Here is a 21,082-nt window from a genome sequence, read left to right as displayed (position 1 = left end):
TCATTTATAACTCTGCAGGTTTGTGAATTACAGCGCCCCTGAGCTCCTTTCTTCAACTCGCTTTCTTGTGACCTGGCCGCAACACCGCAGGATGTCTTCAGGCCCTAATCTGGTTCTGGCACGGCACGCTGAGCCTTTGGTTAATTCCTCTTCCTGGTGGGAAATGAGAGTTAAATTTGCCCATCCAGACACCTCCAGCTAGCCTCTCATTGGTTCTCGCTATTCCTGTTCATCTTCCACAGAAATTGCAAACTGGGCCAAACAGGAGGTTAAAGGGACTGACTCTCCAAGTGGGGAGAGTGTTAGTAAAGCGTCTGGAATGTTGCACCCGAGTACCAGGGTACGAAAACTGAGACATATTTGAACACGTCTCCCGATCACATGGTTGAACATACTCTAGGATCCACATGCATGTTTTAGCTGAAGGAAGAATACCTTAAACCTGGGTAGTTGAAACCCGTGGAATGGGTACCATGCAATATGACTTCAAAGGGTCTTCATTTGCTCACGAACCTCTCCAATCCTATCACTGCTGCGTTTATGCCCCTGTACACATGCTTGATTCTCTTTCGGAGACATAGCAATCCATAGGTTTTAAGATACTTACTAGTCAGGTACATTCTTAGGCGTTTAATATGCGGTGTTGAGTCCATTTCGTTGAGCAAGGAGTAGCTCTTGTCTATTCCATATTTGGCTTAAGGAACTTTATCTGTGCTCATTTCAATCTCTGGTTTTATGCAGCACCCCAACTCACATTTCCCCTTAAGCAGGCATAAGTTAGTTTTCTAAATTTGAGACCCTGTTCTGTTCTGTAATTCAGTTCCTGTGTAGCCACGTTTACATTCCGTGTATTACTGATATCTTATGATGTTTCTTTTTCTGTGTGACTTATTTCAGTTAGAATCATCATACCTGAATCCACTCATTGTGCTGCTAATGGCCTGATGACACAGATTTCAAGGCTGACTGATATTGCTTTGTAAGTAAATACCACAACTTCTTTATCCATTTTTCACTTTCTGCGATGTTGAACTTGTACTGTAAACGAGGTTCTTGTAAACAGAGCCGTTCCAAACTTTGGGGTGGCTGTGTCTTTTTGATTTTAATTTCCCTAAGCTATAGGACCATAAGTGGAAGTGCCCTAGGTTCTGTTGCTTTGTTTTTTAGTTGTTTCAAGAAACACCATACACTTCTCCCAAGTGGTTCTTGGCAATTTACATCCCGCCCATCAGCATAACAAGGCTCCCAGTTCTCCATGGCCTGTCCTGCCTTTCTGGATTTTACACTTTTTTCAGATGGCCCTTTTGACCGGGTGGAAGAGAGACTTCATTGTAGTGCAGATTTCCTTTGCAAGCTTGCTTGGTTGGCCAAAAAGGGCGTATGCGTTTTTTCCTGAATATATTCAGGAAAAAACGCATACGCCCTTTTTGGCCAAGTGCATCATTGTGGACGTTCTGCCTCTTTTCCTATGCTTTCAATGCAACTCCAGTCTACCTCCTGAAATCGGTTTCCTGCAATTCTGCCCCGCTTTCAAGTCCTCTTGGCAGCCTTACTTCAGTCTATTTTTGGACGATAGCTGTCATTTATAACTCTGCAGGTTTGTGAATTACAGTGCCCCTGAGCTCCTTTCTTCAACTCGCTTTCTTGTGACCTGGCCGCAACACCGCAGGATGGCTTCAGGCCCTAATCTGGTTCCGGCCCGGCATGCTGAGCCTTTGGTTAATTCCTCTTCCTGGTGGGAAATGAGAGTTAAATTTGCCCATCCAGACACCTCCAGCTAGCCTCTCATTGGTTCTCGCTATTCCTGTTCATCTTCCGCAGAAATTGCAAACTGGGCCAAACAGGAGGTTAAAGGGACTGACTCTCCAAGTGGGGAGAGTGTTAGTAAAGCGTCTGGAATGTTGCACCCGAGTACCAGGGGAGGAAAACTGAGACATATTTGAACACGTCTCCCGTTCACATGGTTGATCATACTCTGGGTTCCACATGCATGTTTTAGCTGAAGGAAGAATACCTTAAACCTGGAGAGTTGAGAACCGTGTAATGGGTACCATGCAATATGACTTCAAAGGGTCTTCATTTGCTCACCGAACCTCTCCAATCCTATTACTGCTGCGTTTATGCCCCTGTACACACGCTTGATTCTCTTTTGGAGACATAGCAATTCATAGGTTTTAAGATACTTACTAGTCATGTACATTCTTAGGCGTTTAATATGGGGTTTTGAGTCCATTTCGTTGAGCAAGGAGTAGCTCTTGTCTATTCCATATTTGGCTTAAGGAACTTTATCTGTGCTCATTTCAATCTCTGGTTTTATGCAGCACCCCAACTCACCTTTCCCTTAAGCAAGCATAAGTTGATTTTCTAAATTTGAGACCCTGTTCTGTTTTGGAATGCAGTTCCTGTGTAGCCAAGTTTACATTCCGTGTATTAGTGATATCTTATGATGTTTCTATTTCTGTGTGACTTATTTCAGTTAGAATCATCATACCTGAATGCACTCATTGTGCTGCTAAGGGCCTGATGACACAGATTTCATTGCTGAGTGATATTGTTTTGTAAGTAAATACCACAACTTCTTTATCCATTTTTCACTTTCTGCGATGTTGAACTTGTACTGTAAACGAGGTTCTTGTAAACAGAGCCGTTCCAAACTTTGGGGTGGCTGTGCCTTTTTCATTTTAATTTCCCTAAGCTATAGGACCATAAGTGGAAGTGCCCTAGGCTCTGTTGCTTTGTTTTTTAGTTGTTTCAGGAAACACCATACACTTCTCCCAAGTGGTTCTTGGTCATTTACATCCCGCCCATCAGCATAACAAGGCTACCAGTTCTCCATGGCCTGTCCTGCCTTTCTGGATTTTACACTTTTTTCAGATGGCCCTTTTGACCGGGTGGAAGAGAGACTTCATTGTAGTGCAGATTTCCTTTCCAAGCTTGCTTGGTTGGCCAAAAAGGGCGTATGCGTTTTTTCCTGAATATATTCAGGAAAAAACGCATACGCCCTTTTTGGCCAAGTGCATCATTGTGGACGTTCTGCCTCTTTTCCTATGCTTTCAATGCAACTCCAGTCTACCTCCTGAAATCGGTTTCCTGCAATTCTGCCCCGCTTTCAAGTCCTCTTGGCAGCCTTACTTCAGTCTATTTTTGGACGATAGCTGTCATTTATAACTCTGCAGGTTTGTGAATTACAGTGCCCCTGAGCTCCTTTCTTCAACTCGCTTTCTTGTGACCTGGCCGCAACACCGCAGGATGGCTTCAGGCCCTAATCTGGTTCCGGCCCGGCATGCTGAGCCTTTGGTTAATTCCTCTTCCTGGTGGGAAATGAGAGTTAAATTTGCCCGTCCAGACACCTCCAGCTAGCCTCTCATTGGTTCTCGCTATTCCTGTTCATCTTCCGCAGAAATTGCAAACTGGGCCAAACATGAGGTTAAAGGGACTGACTCTCCAAGTGAGGAGAGTGTTAGTAAAGCGTCTGGAATGTTGCACCCGAGTACCAGGGGAGGAAAACTGAGACATATTTGAACACGTCTCCCGTTCACATGGTTGATCATACTCTGGGTTCCACATGCATGTTTTAGCTGAAGGAAGAATACCTTAAACCTGGAGAGTTGAGAACCGTGTAATGGGTACCATGCAATATGACTTCAAAGGGTCTTCATTTGCTCACCGAACCTCTCCAATCCTATTACTGCTGCGTTTATGCCCCTGTACACACGCTTGATTCTCTTTTGGAGTCATAGCAATCCATAGGTTTTAAGATACTTACTAGTCATGTACATTCTTAGGCGTTTAATATGGGGTTTTGAGTCCATTTCGTTGAGCAAGGAGTAGCTCTTGTCTATTCCATATTTGGCTTAAGGAACTTTATCTGTGCTCTTTTCAATCTCTGCTTTTATGCAGCACCCCAACTCACCTTTCCCTTAAGCAAGCATAAGTTGGTTTTCTAAATTTGAGACCCTGTTCTGTTTTGGAATGCAGTTCCTGTGTAGCCAAGTTTACATTCCGTGTATTAGTGATATGTTATGATGTTTCTATTTCTGTGTGACTTATTTCAGTTAGAATCATCATACCTGAATCCACTCATTGTGCTGCTAAGGGCCTGATGACACAGATTTCATTGCTGAGTGATATTGCTTTGTAAGTAAATACCACAACTTCTTTATCCATTTTTCACTTTCTGCGATGTTGAACTTGTACTGTAAACGAGGTTCTTGTAAACAGAGCTGATCCAAACTTTGGGGTGGCTGTGTCTTTTTCATTTTAATTTCCCTAAGCTATAGGACCATAAGTGGAAGTGCCCTAGGCTCTGTTGCTTTGTTTTTTAGTTGTTTGAGGAAACACCATACACTTCTCCCAAGTGGTTCTTGGCAATTTACATCCCGCCGATCAGCATAACAAGGCTCCCAGTTCTCCATGGCCTGTCCTGCCTTTCTGGATTTTACACTTTTTTCAGATGGCCCTTTTGACCGGGGGGAAGTGAGACTTCATTGTAGTGCAGATTTCCTTTGCAAGCTTGCTCGGTTGGCCAAAAAGGGCGTATGCGTTTTTTCCTGAATATATTCAGGAAAAAACGCATACGCCCTTTTTGGCCAAGTGCATCATTGTGGACGTTCTGCCTCTTTTCCTATGCTTTCAATGCAATTCCAGTCTACCTCCTGAAATCGGTTTCCTGCAATTCTGTCCCGCTTTCAAGTCCTCTTGGCAGCCTTACTTCAGTCTATTTTTGGACGATAGCTGTCATTTATAACTCTGCAGGTTTGTGAATTACAGTGCCCCTGAGCTCCTTTCTTCAACTCGCTTTCTTTTGAGCTGGCCGCAACACCGCAAGATGGCTTCAGGCCCTAATCTGGTTCCGGTACGGCACGCTGAGCCTTTGGTTATTTCCTCTTCCTGGTGGGAAATGAGAGTTAAATTTGCCCGTCCAGACACCTCCAGCTAGCCTCTCATTGGTTCTCGCTATTCCTGTTCATCTTCCGCAGAAATTGCAAACTGGGCCAAACAGGAGGTTAAAGGCACTGACTCTCCAAGTCGGGAGAGTGTTAGTAAAGCGTCTGGAATGTTGCACCCGAGTACCAGGGGAGGAAAACAGACATATTTGAATACATCTCCCGTTCACATGGTTGATCATACTCTGGTTTCCACATGCATGTTTTAGCTGAAGGAAGAATACCTTAAACCTGGGTAGTTGAAACCCGTGGAATGGGTACCATGCAATATGACTTCAAAGGGTCTTCATTTGCTCACCGAACCTCTCCAATCCTATCACTGCTGCATTTATGCCCCTGTACACATGCTTGATTCTCTTTCGGAGACATAGCAATCCATAGGTTTTAAGATACTTACTAGTCAGGTACATTCTTAGGCGTTTAATATGCGGTGTTGAGTCCATTTCGTTGAGCAAGGAGTAGCTCTTGTCTATTCCATATTTGGCTTAAGGAACTTTATCTGTGCTCATTTCAATCTCTGGTTTTATGCAGCACCCCAACTCACCTTTCCCCTTAAGCAAGCATAAGTTGGTTTTCTAAATTTGAGACCCTGTTCTGTTTTGGAATGCAGTTCCTGTGTAGCCAAGTTTACATTCCGTGTATTACTGATATCTTATGATGTTTCTTTTTCTGTGTGACTTATTTCAGTTAGAATCATCGTACCTGAATCCACTCATTATGCTGCTACGGGCCTGATGACATAGATTTCATTGCTGAGTGATACTGCATTGTACGTAAGTACCACAAGTTCTTTATCCATTTTTCACTTTCTGTGATATTGAACTTGTACGGTAAACGAGGTTCTTGTAAACAGAGGCGTCCCAAACTTTGGGGTGGCTGTGTCTTTTTGATTTTAATTTCCCTAAGCTATAGGACCATAAGTGGAAGTGCCCTAGGCTCTGTTGCTTTGTTTTTTAGATGTTTCAGGAAACACCATGCACTTCTCCTGAGTGTCTGTTGGCAATTTACATCCCGCCCATCAGCATAACAAGGCTCCCAGTTCTCCATAGCCTGTCCTGCCTTTCTGGATTTTACACTTTTTTCAGATGGCCCTTTTGACCAGGGGGAAGTGAGACTTCATTGTAGTGCACATTTCCTTTGCAAGCTTGCTTGGTTGGCCAAAAAGTGCGTATGCGTTTTTTCCTGAATATATTCAGGAAAAAACGCATACGCCCTTTTTGGCCAAGTGCATCATTGTGGACGTTCTGCCTCTTTTCCTATGCTTTCAATGCAATTCCAGTCTACCTCCTGAAATCGGTTTCCTGCAATTCTGCCCCGCTTTCAAGTCCTCTTGGCAGCCTTACTTCAGTCTATTTTTGGACGATAGCTGTCATTTATAACTCTGCAGGTTTGTGAATTACAGTGCCCCTGAGCTCCTTTCTTCAACTCGCTTTCTTGTGACCTGGCCGCAACACCGCAGGATGGCTTCAGGCCCTAATCTGGTTCCGGCACGAAATGCTGAGCATTTGGTTAATTCCTCTTCCTGGTGGGAAATGAGAGTTAAATTTGCCCGTCCAGACACCGGCAGCTAGCCTCTCATTGGTTGTCGCTATTCCTGTTCATCTTCCGCAGAAATTGCAAACTGGGCCAAACAGGAGGTTAAAGGGACTGACTCTCCAAGTGGGGAGAGTGTTAGTAAAGCGTCTGGAATGTTGCACCCGAGTACCAGGGGAGGAAAACTGAGACATATTTGAACACGTCTCCCGATCACTTGGTTGATCATACTCTAGGTTCCACATGCATGTTTTAGCTGAAGGAAGAATACCTTAAACCTGGAGAGTTGAGACCCGTGGAATGGGTACCATGCAATATGACTTCAAAGGGTCTTCATTTGCTCACCGAACCTCTCCAATCCTATCACTGCTGCGTTTATGCCCCTGTACACACGCTTGATTCTCTTTTGGAGACATAGCAATCCATAGGTTTTAAGATACTTACTAGTCAGGTACATTCTTAGGCGTTTAATATGGGGTTTTGAGTCCATTTCGTTGAGCAAGGAGTAGCTCTTGTCTATTCCATATTTGGCTTAAGGAACTTTATCTGTGCTCATTTCAATCTCTGGTTTTATGCAGCACCCCAACTCACCTTTCCCCTTTAGCAAGCATAAGTTGGTTTTCTAAATTTGAGACCCTGTTCTGTTTTGGAATGCAGTTCCTGTGTAGCCAAGTTTACATTCCGTGTATTAGTGATATCTTATGATGTTTCTTTTTCTGTGTGACTTATTTCAGTTAGAATCATCATACCTGAATCCACTCATTGTGCTGCTAAGGGCCTGATGACACAGATTTCATTGCTGAGTGATATTGCTTTGTAAGTAAATACCACAACTTCTTTATCCATTTTTCACTTTCTGCGATGTTGAACTTGTACTGTAAACGAGCTTCTTGTAAACAGAGCCGTTCGAAACTTTGGGGTGGCTGTGTCTTTTTCATTTTAATTTCCCTAAGCTATAGGACCATAACTGGAAGTGCCCTAGGTTCTGTTGCTTTGTTTTTTAGTTGTTTCAGGAAACACCATACACTTCTCCCAAGTGGTTCTTGGCAATTTTCATCCCGCCCATCAGCATAACAAGGCTCCCAGTTCTCCATGGCCTGTCCTGCCTTTCTGGATTTTACACTTTTTTCAGATGGCCCTTTTGACCGGGGGGAAGTGAGACTTCATTGTAGTGCAGATTTCCTTTGCAAGCTTGCTTGGTTGGCCAAAAAGGGCGTATGCGTTTTTTCCTGAATATATTCAGGAAAAAACGCATACGCCCTTTTTGGCCAAGTGCATCATTGTGGACGTTCTGCCTCTTTTCCTATGCTTTCAATGCAATTCCAGTCTACCTCCTGAAATCGGTTTCCTGCAATTCTGCCCCGCTTTCAAGTCCTCTTGGCAGCCTTACTTCAGTCTATTTTTGGACGATAGCTGTCATTTATAACTCTGCAGGTTTGTGAATTACAGTGCCCCTGAGCTCGTTTCTTCAACTCGCTTTCTTGTGACCTGGCCGCAACACCGCAGGATGGCTTCAGGCCCTAATCTGGTTCCGGCCCGGCATGCTGAGCCTTTGGTTAATTCCTCTTCCTGGTGGGAAATGAGAGTTAAATTTGCCCGTCCAGACACCTCCAGCTAGCCTCTCATTGGTTCTCGCTATTCCTGTTCATCTTCCGCAGAAATTGCAAACTGGGCCAAACAGGAGGTTAAAGGGACTGACTCTCCAAGTCGGGAGAGTGTTAGTAAAGCGTCTGGAATGTTGCACCCGAGTACCAGGGGAGGAAAACTGAGACATATTTGAACACGTCTCCCGTTCACATGGTTGATCATACTCTGGGTTCCACATGCATGTTTTAGCTGAAGGAAGAATACCTAAAACCTGGGTAGTTGAAACCCGTGGAATGGGTACCATGCAATATGACTTCAAAGGGTCTTCATTTGCTCACCGAACCTCTCCAATCCTATCACTGCTGCATTTATGCCCCTGTACACATGCTTGATTCTCTTTCGGAGACATAGCAATCCATAGGTTTTAAGATACTTACTAATCAGGTACATTCTTAGGCGTTTAATATGCGGTGTTGAGTCCATTTCGTTGAGCAAGGAGTAGCTCTTGTCTATTCCATATTTGGCTTAAGGAACTTTATCTGTGCTCATTTCATTCTCTGGTTTTATGCAGCACCCCAACTCACCTTTCCCCTTAAGCAAGCATAAGTTGGTTTTTGAAATTTGAGACCCTGTTCTGTTCTGTAATTCAGTTCCTGTGTAGCCAAGTTTACATTCCTTGTATTACTGATATCTTATGATGTTTCTTTTTCTGTGTGACTTATTTCAGTTAGAATCATCATACCTGAATCCACTCATTGTGCTGCTAAGGGCCTGATGACACAGATTTCATTGCTGAGTGATATTGCTTTTTAAGTAAATACCACAACTTCTTTATCCATTTGTCACTTTCTGCGATGTTGAACTTGTACTGTAAACGAGGTTCTTGTAAACAGAGCCGTTCCAAACTTTGGGGTGGCTGTGTCTTTTTGATTTTAATTTCCCTAAGCTATAGGACCATAAGTGGAAGTGCCCTAGGCTCTGTTGCTTTGTTTTTTAGATGTTTCAGGAAACACCATACACTTCTCCCGAGTGGTTGTTGGCAATTTACATCCCGCCCATCAGCATAACAAGGCTCCCAGTTCTCCATGGCCTGTCCAGGCTTTCTGGATTTTACACTTTTTTCAGATGGCCCTTTTGACCGGGGTGAAGTGAGACTTCATTGTAGTGCAGATTTCCTTTGCAAGCTTGCTTGGTTGGCCAAAAAGGGCGTATGCGTTTTTTCCTGAATATATTCAGGAAAAAACGCATACGCCCTTTTTGGCCAAGTGCATCATTGTGGACGTTCTGCCTCTTTTCCTATGCTTTCAATGCAATTCCAGTCTACCTCCTGAAATCGGTTTCCTGCAATTCTGCCCCGTTTTCAAGTCCTCTTGGCAGCCTTACTTCAGTCTATTTTTGGACGATAGCTGTCATTTATAACTCTGCAGGTTTGTGAATTACAGTGCCCCTGAGCTCCTTTCTTCAACTCGCTTTCTTGTGACCTGGCCGCAACACCGCAGGATGGCTTCAGGCCCTAATCTGGTTCCGGCACGAAATGCTGAGCATTTGGTTAATTCCTCTTCCTGGTGGGAAATGAGAGTTAAATTTGCCCGTCCAGACACCGGCAGCTAGCCTCTCATTGGTTGTCGCTATTCCTGTTCATCTTCCGCAGAAATTGCAAACTGGGCCAAACAGGAGGTTAAAGGGACTGACTCTCCAAGTGGGGAGAGTGTTAGTAAAGCCTCTGGAATGTTGCACCCGAGTACCAGGGGAGGAAAACTGAGACATATTTGAACACGTCTCCCGATCACTTGGTTGATCATACTCTAGGTTCCACATGCATGTTTTAGCTGAAGGAAGAATACCTTAAACCTGGAGAGTTGAGACCCGTGGAATGGGTACCATGCAATATGACTTCAAAGGGTCTTCATTTGCTCACCGAACCTCTCCAATCCTATCACTGCTGCGTTTATGCCCCTGTACACACGCTTGATTCTCTTTTGGAGACATAGCAATCCATAGGTTTTAAGATACTTACTAGTCAGGTACATTCTTAGGCGTTTAATATGGGGTTTTGAGTCCATTTCGTTGAGCAAGGAGTAGCTCTTGTCTATTCCATATTTGGCTTAAGGAACTTTATCTGTGCTCATTTCAATCTCTGGTTTTATGCAGCACCCCAACTCACCTTTCCCCTTTAGCAAGCATAAGTTGGTTTTCTAAATTTGAGACCCTGTTCTGTTTTGGAATGCAGTTCCTGTGTAGCCAAGTTTACATTCCGTGTATTAGTGATATCTTATGATGTTTCTTTTTCTGTGTGACTTATTTCAGTTAGAATCATCATACCTGAATCCACTCATTGTGCTGCTAAGGGCCTGATGACACAGATTTCATTGCTGAGTGATATTGCTTTGTAAGTAAATACCACAACTTCTTTATCCATTTTTCACTTTCTGCGATGTTGAACTTGTACTGTAAACGAGCTTCTTGTAAACAGAGCCGTTCGAAACTTTGGGGTGGCTGTGTCTTTTTCATTTTAATTTCCCTAAGCTATAGGACCATAACTGGAAGTGCCCTAGGTTCTGTTGCTTTGTTTTTTAGTTGTTTCAGGAAACACCATACACTTCTCCCAAGTGGTTCTTGGCAATTTTCATCCCGCCCATCAGCATAACAAGGCTCCCAGTTCTCCATGGCCTGTCCTGCCTTTCTGGATTTTACACTTTTTTCAGATGGCCCTTTTGACCGGGGGGAAGTGAGACTTCATTGTAGTGCAGATTTCCTTTGCAAGCTTGCTTGGTTGGCCAAAAAGGGTGTATGCGTTTTTTCCTGAATATATTCAGGAAAAAACGCATACGCCCTTTTTGGCCAAGTGCATCATTGTGGACGTTCTGCCTCTTTTCCTATGCTTTCAATGCAATTCCAGTCTACCTCCTGAAATCGGTTTCCTGCAATTCTGCCCCGCTTTCAAGTCCTCTTGGCAGCCTTACTTCAGTCTATTTTTGGACGATAGCTGTCATTTATAACTCTGCAGGTTTGTGAATTACAGTGCCCCTGAGCTCGTTTCTTCAACTCGCTTTCTTGTGACCTGGCCGCAACACCGCAGGATGGCTTCAGGCCCTAATCTGGTTCCGGCCCGGCATGCTGAGCCTTTGGTTAATTCCTCTTCCTGGTGGGAAATGAGAGTTAAATTTGCCCGTCCAGACACCTCCAGCTAGCCTCTCATTGGTTCTCGCTATTCCTGTTCATCTTCCGCAGAAATTGCAAACTGGGCCAAACAGGAGGTTAAAGGGACTGACTCTCCAAGTCGGGAGAGTGTTAGTAAAGCGTCTGGAATGTTGCACCCGAGTACCAGGGGAGGAAAACTGAGACATATTTGAACACGTCTCCCGTTCACATGGTTGATCATACTCTGGGTTCCACATGCATGTTTTAGCTGAAGGAAGAATACCTAAAACCTGGGTAGTTGAAACCCGTGGAATGGGTACCATGCAATATGACTTCAAAGGGTCTTCATTTGCTCACCGAACCTCTCCAATCCTATCACTGCTGCATTTATGCCCCTGTACACATGCTTGATTCTCTTTCGGAGACATAGCAATCCATAGGTTTTAAGATACTTACTAATCAGGTACATTCTTAGGCGTTTAATATGCGGTGTTGAGTCCATTTCGTTGAGCAAGGAGTAGCTCTTGTCTATTCCATATTTGGCTTAAGGAACTTTATCTGTGCTCATTTCATTCTCTGGTTTTATGCAGCACCCCAACTCACCTTTCCCCTTAAGCAAGCATAAGTTGGTTTTTGAAATTTGAGACCCTGTTCTGTTCTGTAATTCAGTTCCTGTGTAGCCAAGTTTACATTCCTTGTATTACTGATATCTTATGATGTTTCTTTTTCTGTGTGACTTATTTCAGTTAGAATCATCATACCTGAATCCACTCATTGTGCTGCTAAGGGCCTGATGACACAGATTTCATTGCTGAGTGATATTGCTTTGTAAGTAAATACCACAACTTCTTTATCCATTTTTCACTTTCTGCGATGTTGAACTTGTACTGTAAACGAGGTTCTTGTAAACAGAGCCGTTCCAAACTTTGGGGTGGCTGTGTCTTTTTGATTTTAATTTCCCTAAGCTATAGGACCATAAGTGGAAGTGCCCTAGGCTCTGTTGCTTTGTTTTTTAGATGTTTCAGGAAACACCATACACTTCTCCCGAGTGGTTGTTGGCAATTTACATCCCGCCCATCAGCATAACAAGGCTCCCAGTTCTCCATGGCCTGTCCAGGCTTTCTGGATTTTACACTTTTTTCAGATGGCCCTTTTGACCGGGGTGAAGTGAGACTTCATTGTAGTGCAGATTTCCTTTGCAAGCTTGCTTGGTTGGCCAAAAAGGGCGTATGCGTTTTTTCCTGAATATATTCAGGAAAAAACGCATACGCCCTTTTTGGCCAAGTGCATCATTGTGGACGTTCTGCCTCTTTTCCTATGCTTTCAATGCAATTCCAGTCTACCTCCTGAAATCGGTTTCCTGCAATTCTGCCCCGTTTTCAAGTCCTCTTGGCAGCCTTACTTCAGTCTATTTTTGGACGATAGCTGTCATTTATAACTCTGCAGGTTTGTGAATTACAGTGCCCCTGAGCTCCTTTCTTCAACTCGCTTTCTTGTGACCTGGCCGCAACACCGCAGGATGGCTTCAGGCCCTAATCTGGTTCCGGCACGGCACGCTGAGCCTTTGGTTAATTCCTCTTCCTGGTGGGAAATGAGAGTTAAATTTGCCCGTCCAGACACCTCCAGCTAGTCTCTCATTGGTTCTCGCTATTCCTGTTCATCTTCCGCAGAAATTGCAAACTGGGCCAAACAGGAGGTTAAAGGCGCTGACTCTCCAAGTGGGGAGAGTGTTAGTAAAGCGTCTTGAATGTTGCACCCGAGTACCAGGGGAGGAAAACTGAGACATATTTGAACATGTCTCCCGTTCACATGGTTGATCATACTCTGGGTTCCACATGCATGTTTTAGCTGAAGGAAGAATACCTTAAACCTGGAGAGTTGAGACCCGTGTAATGGGTACCATGCAATATGACTTCAAAGGGTCTTCATTTGCTCACCGAACCTCTCCAATCCTATCACTGCTGCGTTTATGCCCCTGTACACACGCTTGATTCTCTTTTGGAGACATAGCAATCCATAGGTTTTAAGATACTTACTAGTCAGGTACATTCTTAGGCGTTTAATATGGGGTGTTGAGTCCATTTCGTTGAGCAAGGAGTAGCTCTTGTCTATTCCATATTTGGCTTAAGGAACTTTATCTGTGCTCATTTCAATCTCTGGTTTTATGCAGCACCCCAACTCACCTTTCCCCTTAAGCAAGCATAAGTTGGTTTTCTAAATTTGAGACACTGTTCTGTTTTGGAATGCAGTTCTTGTGTAGCCAAGTTTACATCCCGTGTATTAGTGATATCTTATGATGTTTCTTTTTCTGTGTGACTTATTTCAGTTAGAATCATCGTACCTTAATCCACTCATTATGCTGCTACGGGCCTGATGACATAGATTTCATTGCTGAGTGATACTGCATTGTACGTAAGTACCACAAGTTCTTTATCCATTTTTCACTTTCTGCGATGTTGAACTTGTACTGTAAACGAGGTTCTTGTAAACAGAGCCGTTCCAAACTTTGGGGTGGCTGTGTCTTTTTGATTTTAATTTCCCTAAGCTATAGGACCATAAGTGGAAGTGCCCCAGGCTCTGTTGCTTTGTTTTTTAGATGTTTCAGGAAACACCATACACTTCTCCCGAGTGGTTGTTGGCAATTTACATCCCGCCCATCAGCATAACAAGGCTCCCAGTTCTCCATGGCCTGTCCTGCCTTTCTGGATTTTACACTTTTTTCAGATGGCCCTTTTGACTGGGGGGAAGTGAGACTTCATTGTAGTGCAGATTTCCTTTTCAAGCTTGCTTGGTTGGCCGAAAAGGGCGTATGCGTTTTTTCCTGAATATATTCAGGAAAAAACGCATACGCCTTTTTGGCCAAGTGCATCATTGTGGACGTTCTGCCTCTTTTCCTATGCTTTCAATGCAATTCCAGTCTACCTCCTGAAATCGGTTTCCTGCAATTCTGCCCCACTTTCAAGTCCTCTTGGCAGCCTTACTTCAGTCTATTTTTGGACGATAGCTGTCATTTATAACTCTGCAGGTTTGTGAATTACAGTGCCCCTGAGCTCGTTTCTTCAACTCGCTTTCTTGTGACCTGGCCGCAACACCGCAGGATGGCTTCAGGCCCTAATCTGGTTCCGGCACGGCACGCTGAGCCTTTGGTTATTTCCTCTTCCTGGTGGGAAATGAGAGTTAAATTTGCCCGTCCGGACACCTCCAGCTAGTCTCATTGGTTCTCGCTATTCCTGTTCATCTTCCGCAGAAATTGCAAACTGGGCCAAACAGGAGGTTAAAGGCGCTGACTCTCCAAGTGGGGAGAGTGTTAGTAAAGCGTCTGGAATGTTGCACCCGAGTACCAGGGGAGGAAAACTGAGACATATTTGAACACGTCTCCCGTTCACATGGTTGATCATACTTGGGTTCCACATGCATGTTTTAGCTGAAGGAAGAATACCTAAAACCTGGGTAGTTGAAACCCGTGGAATGGGTACCATGCAATATGACTTCAAAGGGTCTTCATTTGCTCACCGAACCTCTCCAATCCTATCACTGCTGCGTTTATGCCCCTGTACACATGCTTGATTCTCTTTCGGAGACATAGCAATCCATAGGTTTTAAGATACTTACTAGTCAGGTACATTCTTAGGCGTTTAATATGCGGTGTTGAGTCCATTTCGTTGAGCAAGGAGTAGCTCTTGTCTATTCCATATTTGGCTTAAGGAAATTTATCTGTGCTCATTTCAATCTCTGGTTTTATGCAGCACCCCAACTCACCTTTCCCCTTAAGCAAGCATAAGTTGGTTTTCTAAATTTGAGACCCTGTTCTGTTCTGTAATTCAGTTCCTGTGTAGCCAAGTTTACATTCCGTGTATTAGTGATATCTTATGATGTTTCTTTTTCTGTGTGACTTATTTCAGTTAGAATCATCATACCTGAATCCACTCATTGTGCTGCTACGGGCCTGATGACATAGATTTCATTGCTGAGTGATATTGCTTTGTAAGTAAATACCACAACTTCTTTATCCATTTTTCACTTTCTGCGATGTTGAACTTGTACTGTAAACGAGGTTCTTGTAAACAGAGCCATTCCAAACTTTGGGGTGGCTGTGTCTTTTTGATTTTAAATTCCCTAAGCTATAGGACCATAAGTGGAAGTGCCCTAGGCTCTGTTGCTTTGTTTTTTAGATGTTTCAGGAAACACCATACACTTCTCCCGAGTGGTTGTTGGCAAATTACATCCCGCCCATCAGCATAACAAGGCTCCCAGTTCTCCATGGCCTGTCCTGCCTTTCTGGATTTTACACTTTTTTCAGATGGCCCTTTTGACCGGGGGGAAGTGAGACTTCATTGTAGTGCAGATTTCCTTTGCAAGCTTGCTTGGTTGGCCAAAAAGGGCGTATGCGTTTTTTCCTGAATATATTCAGGAAAAAACGCATACGCCCTTTTTGGCCAAGTGCATCATTGTGGACGTTCTGCCTCTTTTCCTATGCTTTCAATGCAATTCCAGTCTACCTCCTGAAATCGGTTTCCTGCAATTCTGCCCCGCTTTCAAGTCCTCTTGGCAGCCTTACTTCAGTCTATTTTTGGACGATAGCTGTCATTTATAACTCTGCAGGTTTGTGAATTACAGTGCCCCTGAGCTCCTTTCTTCAACTCGCTTTCTTGTGACCTGGCCGCAACACCGCAGGATGTCTTCAGGCCCTAATCTGGTTCCGTTACGGCACGCTGAGCCTTTGGTTATTTCCTCTTCCTGGTGGGAAATGAGAGTTAAATTTGCCCGTCCAGACACCTCCAGCTAGCCTCTCATTGGTTCTCGCTATTCCTGTTCATCTTCCGCAGAAATTGCAAACTGGGCCAAACAGGAGGTTAAAGGCGCTGACTCTCCAAGTCGGGAGAGTGTTAGTAAAGCGTCTGGAATGTTGCACCCGAGTACCAGGGGAGGAAAACTGAGACATATTTGAACACGTCTCCCGATCACATGGTTGATCATACTCTGGGTTCCACATGCATGTTTTAGCTGAAGGAAGAATACCTAAAATCTGGGTAGTTGAAACCCGTGGAATGGGTACCATGCAATATGACTTCAAAGGGTCTTCATTTGCTCACTGAACCTCTCCAATCCTATCACTGCTGCATTTATGCCCCTGTACACATGCTTGATTCTCTTTCGGAGACATAGCAATCTATAGGTTTTAAGATACTTACTAGTCAGGTACATTCTTAGGCGTTTAATATGCGGTGTTGAGTCCATTTCATTGAGCAAGGAGTAGCTCTTGTCTATTCCATATTTGGCTTAAGAAACTTTATCTGTGCTCATTTCAATCTCTGGTTTTATGCAGCACCCCAACTCACCTTTCCCCTTCAGCAAGCATAAGTTGGTTTTCTAAATTTGAGACCCTGTTCTGTTCTTTAATTCACTTCCTGTGTAGCCAAGTTTACATTCCATGTATTACTGATATATTATGATGTTTCTTTTTCTGTGTGACTTATTTCAGTTAGAATCATCATACCTGAATCCACTCATTGTGCTGCTAAGGGCCTGATGACACAGATTTCATTGCTGACTGATATTGCTTTGTAAGTAAATACCACAACTTCTTTATCCATTTTTCACTTTCTGCGATGTTGAACTTGTACTGTAAATGAGGTTCTTGTAAACAGAGCCGTTCCAAACTTTGGGGTGGCTGTGTCTTTTTCATTTTAAATTCCCTAAGCTATAGGACCATAAGTGGAAGTGCCCTAGGCTCTGTTGCTTTGTTTTTTAGATGTTTCAGGAAACACCATACACTTCTCCCGAGTGGTTGTTGGCAATTTACATCCCGCCCATCAGCATAACAAGGCTCCCAGTTCTCCATGGCCTGTCCTGACTTTCTGGATTTTACACTTTTTTCAGATGGCCCTTTTGACCGGGGGGAAGTGAGACTTCATTGTAGTGCAGATTTCCTTTGCAAGCTTGTTTGGTTGGCCAAAAAGGGCGTATGCATTTTTTCCTGAATATATTCAGGAAAAATATATTCAGGAAAAAACGCATACGCCCTTTTTGGCCAAGTGCATCATTGTGGACGTTCTGCCTCTTTTCCTATGCTTTCAATGCAATTCCAGTCTACCTCCTGAAATCGGTTTCCTGCAATTCTGCCCCACTTTCAAGTCCTCTTGGCAGCCTTACTTCAGTCTCTTTTTGGACGATAGCTGTCATTTATAACTCTGCAGGTTTGTGAATTACAGTGCCCCTGAGCTCCTTTCTTCAACTCGCTTTCTTGTGACCTGGCCGCAACACCGCAGGATGTCTTCAGGCCCTAATCTGGTTCTGGCATGGCACGCTGAGCCTTTGGTTAATTCCTCTTCCTGGTGGGAAATGAGAGTTAGATTTGCCCATCCAGACACCTCCAGCTAGTCTCTCATTGGTTCTCGCTATTCCTGTTCATCTTCCACAGAAATTGCAAACTGGGCCAAACAGGAGGTTAAAGGGACTGACTCTCCAAGTGGGGAGAGTGTTAGTAAAGCGTCTGGAATGTTGCACCCGAGTACCAGGGGAGGAAAACTGAGACATATTTGAACACGTCTCCCGTTCACATGGTTGATCATACTTGGGTTCCACATGCATGTTTTAGCTGAAGGAAGAATACCTTAAACCTGGAGAGTTGAGACCCGTGTAATGGGTACCATGCAATATGACTTCAAAGTGTCTTCATTTGCTCACCGAACCTCTCCAATCCTATCACTGCTGCGTTTATGCCCCTGTACACACGCTTGATTCCCTTTCGGAGACATAGCAATCCATAGGTTTTAAGATACTTACTAGTCAGGTACATTCTTAGGCGTTTAATATGCGGTGTTGAGTCCATTTCATTGAGCAAGGAGTAGCTCTTGTCTATTCCATATTTGGCTTAAGGAACTTTATCTGTGCTCATTTCAATCTCTGGTTTTATGCAGCACCCCAACTCACCTTTACCCTTAAGCAAGCATAAGTTGGTTTTCTAAATTTGTGACCCTGTTCTGTTCTGTAATTCAGTTCCTGTGTAGCCAACTTTACATTCCGTGTATTACTGATATCTTATGATGTTTCTTTTTCTGTGTGACTTATTTCAGTTAGAATCATCATACCTGAATCCACTCATTGTGCTGCTAAAGGCCTGATGACATAGATTTCATTGCTGATTGATATTGCTTTGTAAGTAAATACCACAACTTCTTTATCCATTTTTCACTTTCTGCGATGTTGAACTTGTACTGTAAACGAGGTTCTTGTAAACAGAGGCGTCCCAAACTTTGGGGTGGCTGTGTCTTTTTCATTTTAATTTCCCTAAGCTATAGGACCATAAGTGGAACTGCCCTAGGCTCTGTTGCTTTGTTTTTTAGATGTTTCAGGAAACACCATACACTTCTCCCGAGTGGTTGTTGGCAATTTACATCCCGCCCATCAGCATAACAAGGCTCCCAGTTCTCCATGGCCTGTCCTGCCTTTCTGGATTTTACACTTTTTTCAGATGGCCCTTTTGACCGGGGGGAAGTGAGACTTCATTGTAGTGCAGATTTCCTTTGCAAGCTTGCTTGGTTGGCCAAAAAGGGCGTATGCGTTTTTTCCTGAATATATTCAGGAAAAAACGCATACGCCCTTTTTGGCCAAGTGCATCATTGTGGACGTTCTGCCTCTTTTCCTATGCTTTCAATGCAATTCCAGTCTACCTCCTGAAATCGGTTTCCTGCAATTCTGCCCCGCTTTCAAGTCCTCTTGGCAGCCTTACTTCAGTCTATTTTTGGACGATAGCTGTCATTTATAACTCTGCAGGTTTGTGAATTACAGTGCCCCTGAGCTCCTTTCTTCAACTCGCTTTCTTTTGAGCTGGCCGCAACACCGCAGGATGGCTTCAGGCCCTATTCTGGTTCCGGTACGGCACGCTGAGCCTTTGGTTATTTCCTCTTCCTGGTGGGAAATGAGAGTTAAATTTGCCCGTCCAGACATCTCCAGCTAGTCTCTCATTGGTCCTCGCTATTCCTGTTCATCTTCCGCAGAAATTGGAAACTGTGCCAAACAGGAGGTTAAAGGCGCTGACTCTCCAAGTGGGGAGAGTGTTAGTAAAGCGTCTGGAATGTTGCACCCGAGTACCAGGGGAGGAAAACTGAGACATATTTGAACACGTCTCCCGTTCACATGGTTGATCATACTCTGGGTTCCACATGCATGTTTTAGCTGAAGGAAGAATACCTTAAACCTGGAGAGTTGAGACCCGTGTAATGGGTACCATGCAATATGACTTCAAAGGGTCTTCATTTGCTCACCGAACCTCTCCAATCCTATCACTGCTGCGTTTATTCCCCTGTACACACGCTTGATTCTCTTTTGGAGACATAGCAATCCATAGGTTTTAAGATACTTACTAGTCAGGTACATTCTTAGGCGTTTAATATGGGGTTTTGAGTCCATTTCGTTGAGCAAGGAGTAGCTCTTGTCTATTCCATATTTGGCTTAAGGAACTTTATCTGTGCTCATTTCAATCTCTGGTTTTATGCAGCACCCCAACTCACCTTTCCCCTTAAGCAAGCATAAGTTGGTTTTCTAAATTTGAGACCCTGTTCTGTTTTGGAATGCAGTTCTTGTGTAGCCAAGTTTACATTCCGTGTATTAGTGATATCTTATGATGTTTCTTTTTCTGGGTGACTTATTTCAGTTAGAATCATCGTACCTTAATCCACTCATTATGCTGCTACGGGCCTGATGACATAGATTTCATTGCTGAGTGATACTGCATTGTACGTAAGTACCACAAGTTCTTTATCCATTTTTCACTTTCTGCGATGTTGAACTTGTACTGTAAATGAGGTTCTTGTAAACAGAGCCGTTCCAAACTTTGGGGTGGCTGTGTCTTTTTGATTTTAATTTCCCTAAGCTATAGGACCATAAGTGGAAGTGCCCTAGGCTCTGTTGCTTTGTTTTTTAGATGTTTCAGGAAACACCATACACTTCTCCCGAGTGGTTGTTGGCAATTTACATCCCGCCCATCAGCATAACAAGGCTCCCAGTTCTCCATGGCCTGTCCTGCCTTTCTGGATTTTACACTTTTTTCAGATGGCCCTTTTGACTGTGGGGAAGTGAGACTTCATTGTAGTGCAGATTTCCTTTGCAAGCTTGCTTGGTTGGCCGAAAAGGGCGTATGCGTTTTTTCCTGAATATATTCAGGAAAAAACGCATACGCCCTTTTTGGCCAAGTGCATCATTGTGGACGTTCTGCCTCTTTTCCTATGCTTTCAATGCAATTCCAGTCTACCTCCTGAAATCGGTTTCCTGCAATTCTGCCCCACTTTCAAGTCCTCTTGGCAGCCTTACTTCAGTCGATTTTTGGACGATAGCTGTCATTTATAACTCTGCAGGTTTGTGAATTACAGTGCCCCTGAGCTCGTTTCTTCAACTCGCTTTCTTGTGACCTGGCCGCAACACCGCAGGATGGCTTCAGGCCCTAATCTGGTTCCGGCACGGCACGCTGAGCCTTTGGTTATTTCCTCTTCCTGGTGGGAAATGAGAGTTAAATTTGCCCGTCCAGACACCTCCAGCTAGTCTCATTGGTTCTCGCTATTCCTGTTCATCTTCCGCAGAAATTGCAAACTGGGCCAAACAGGAGGTTAAAGGCGCTGACTCTCCAAGTGGGGAGAGTGTTAGTAAAGCGTCTGGAATGTTGCACCCGAGTACCAGGGGAGGAAAACTGAGACATATTTGAACACGTCTCCCGATCACATCGTTGATCATACTCTCGGTTCCACATGCATGTTTTAGCTGAAGGAAGAATACCTAAAACCTGGGTGGTTGAAACCGTGGAATGGGTACCATGCAATATGACTTCAAAGGGTCTTCATTTGCTCACCGAACCTCTCCAATCCTATCACTGCTGCGTT

The 21,082-nt window shown here is 44.0% G+C and overlaps 1 long non-coding RNA gene across 2 annotated transcripts in view; it reads left to right on the top strand.

The window, feature by feature from the left end:
- The first annotated feature begins 8,769 nt into the window (after positions 1 to 8,769).
- Positions 8,770 to 21,082, top strand: part of LOC307181164 — a 245,610-nt gene continuing 233,297 nt past the window's right edge. For both annotated transcript variants that reach the window (XR_013826053.1, XR_013826054.1), the window contains exon 1: positions 8,770 to 8,879. This is a non-coding gene — a long non-coding RNA (uncharacterized lncRNA). The remainder of the gene's footprint in view (positions 8,880 to 21,082) is intronic.

The sequence above is a fragment of the Stenella coeruleoalba genome (genome assembly GCF_951394435.1).
Source record: "Stenella coeruleoalba genome assembly, contig: scaffold_319, whole genome shotgun sequence".
In the NCBI taxonomy this organism is placed as follows: domain Eukaryota; kingdom Metazoa; phylum Chordata; class Mammalia; order Artiodactyla; family Delphinidae; genus Stenella; species Stenella coeruleoalba.
This window is presented reverse-complemented; position numbering and strand designations above follow the sequence as displayed.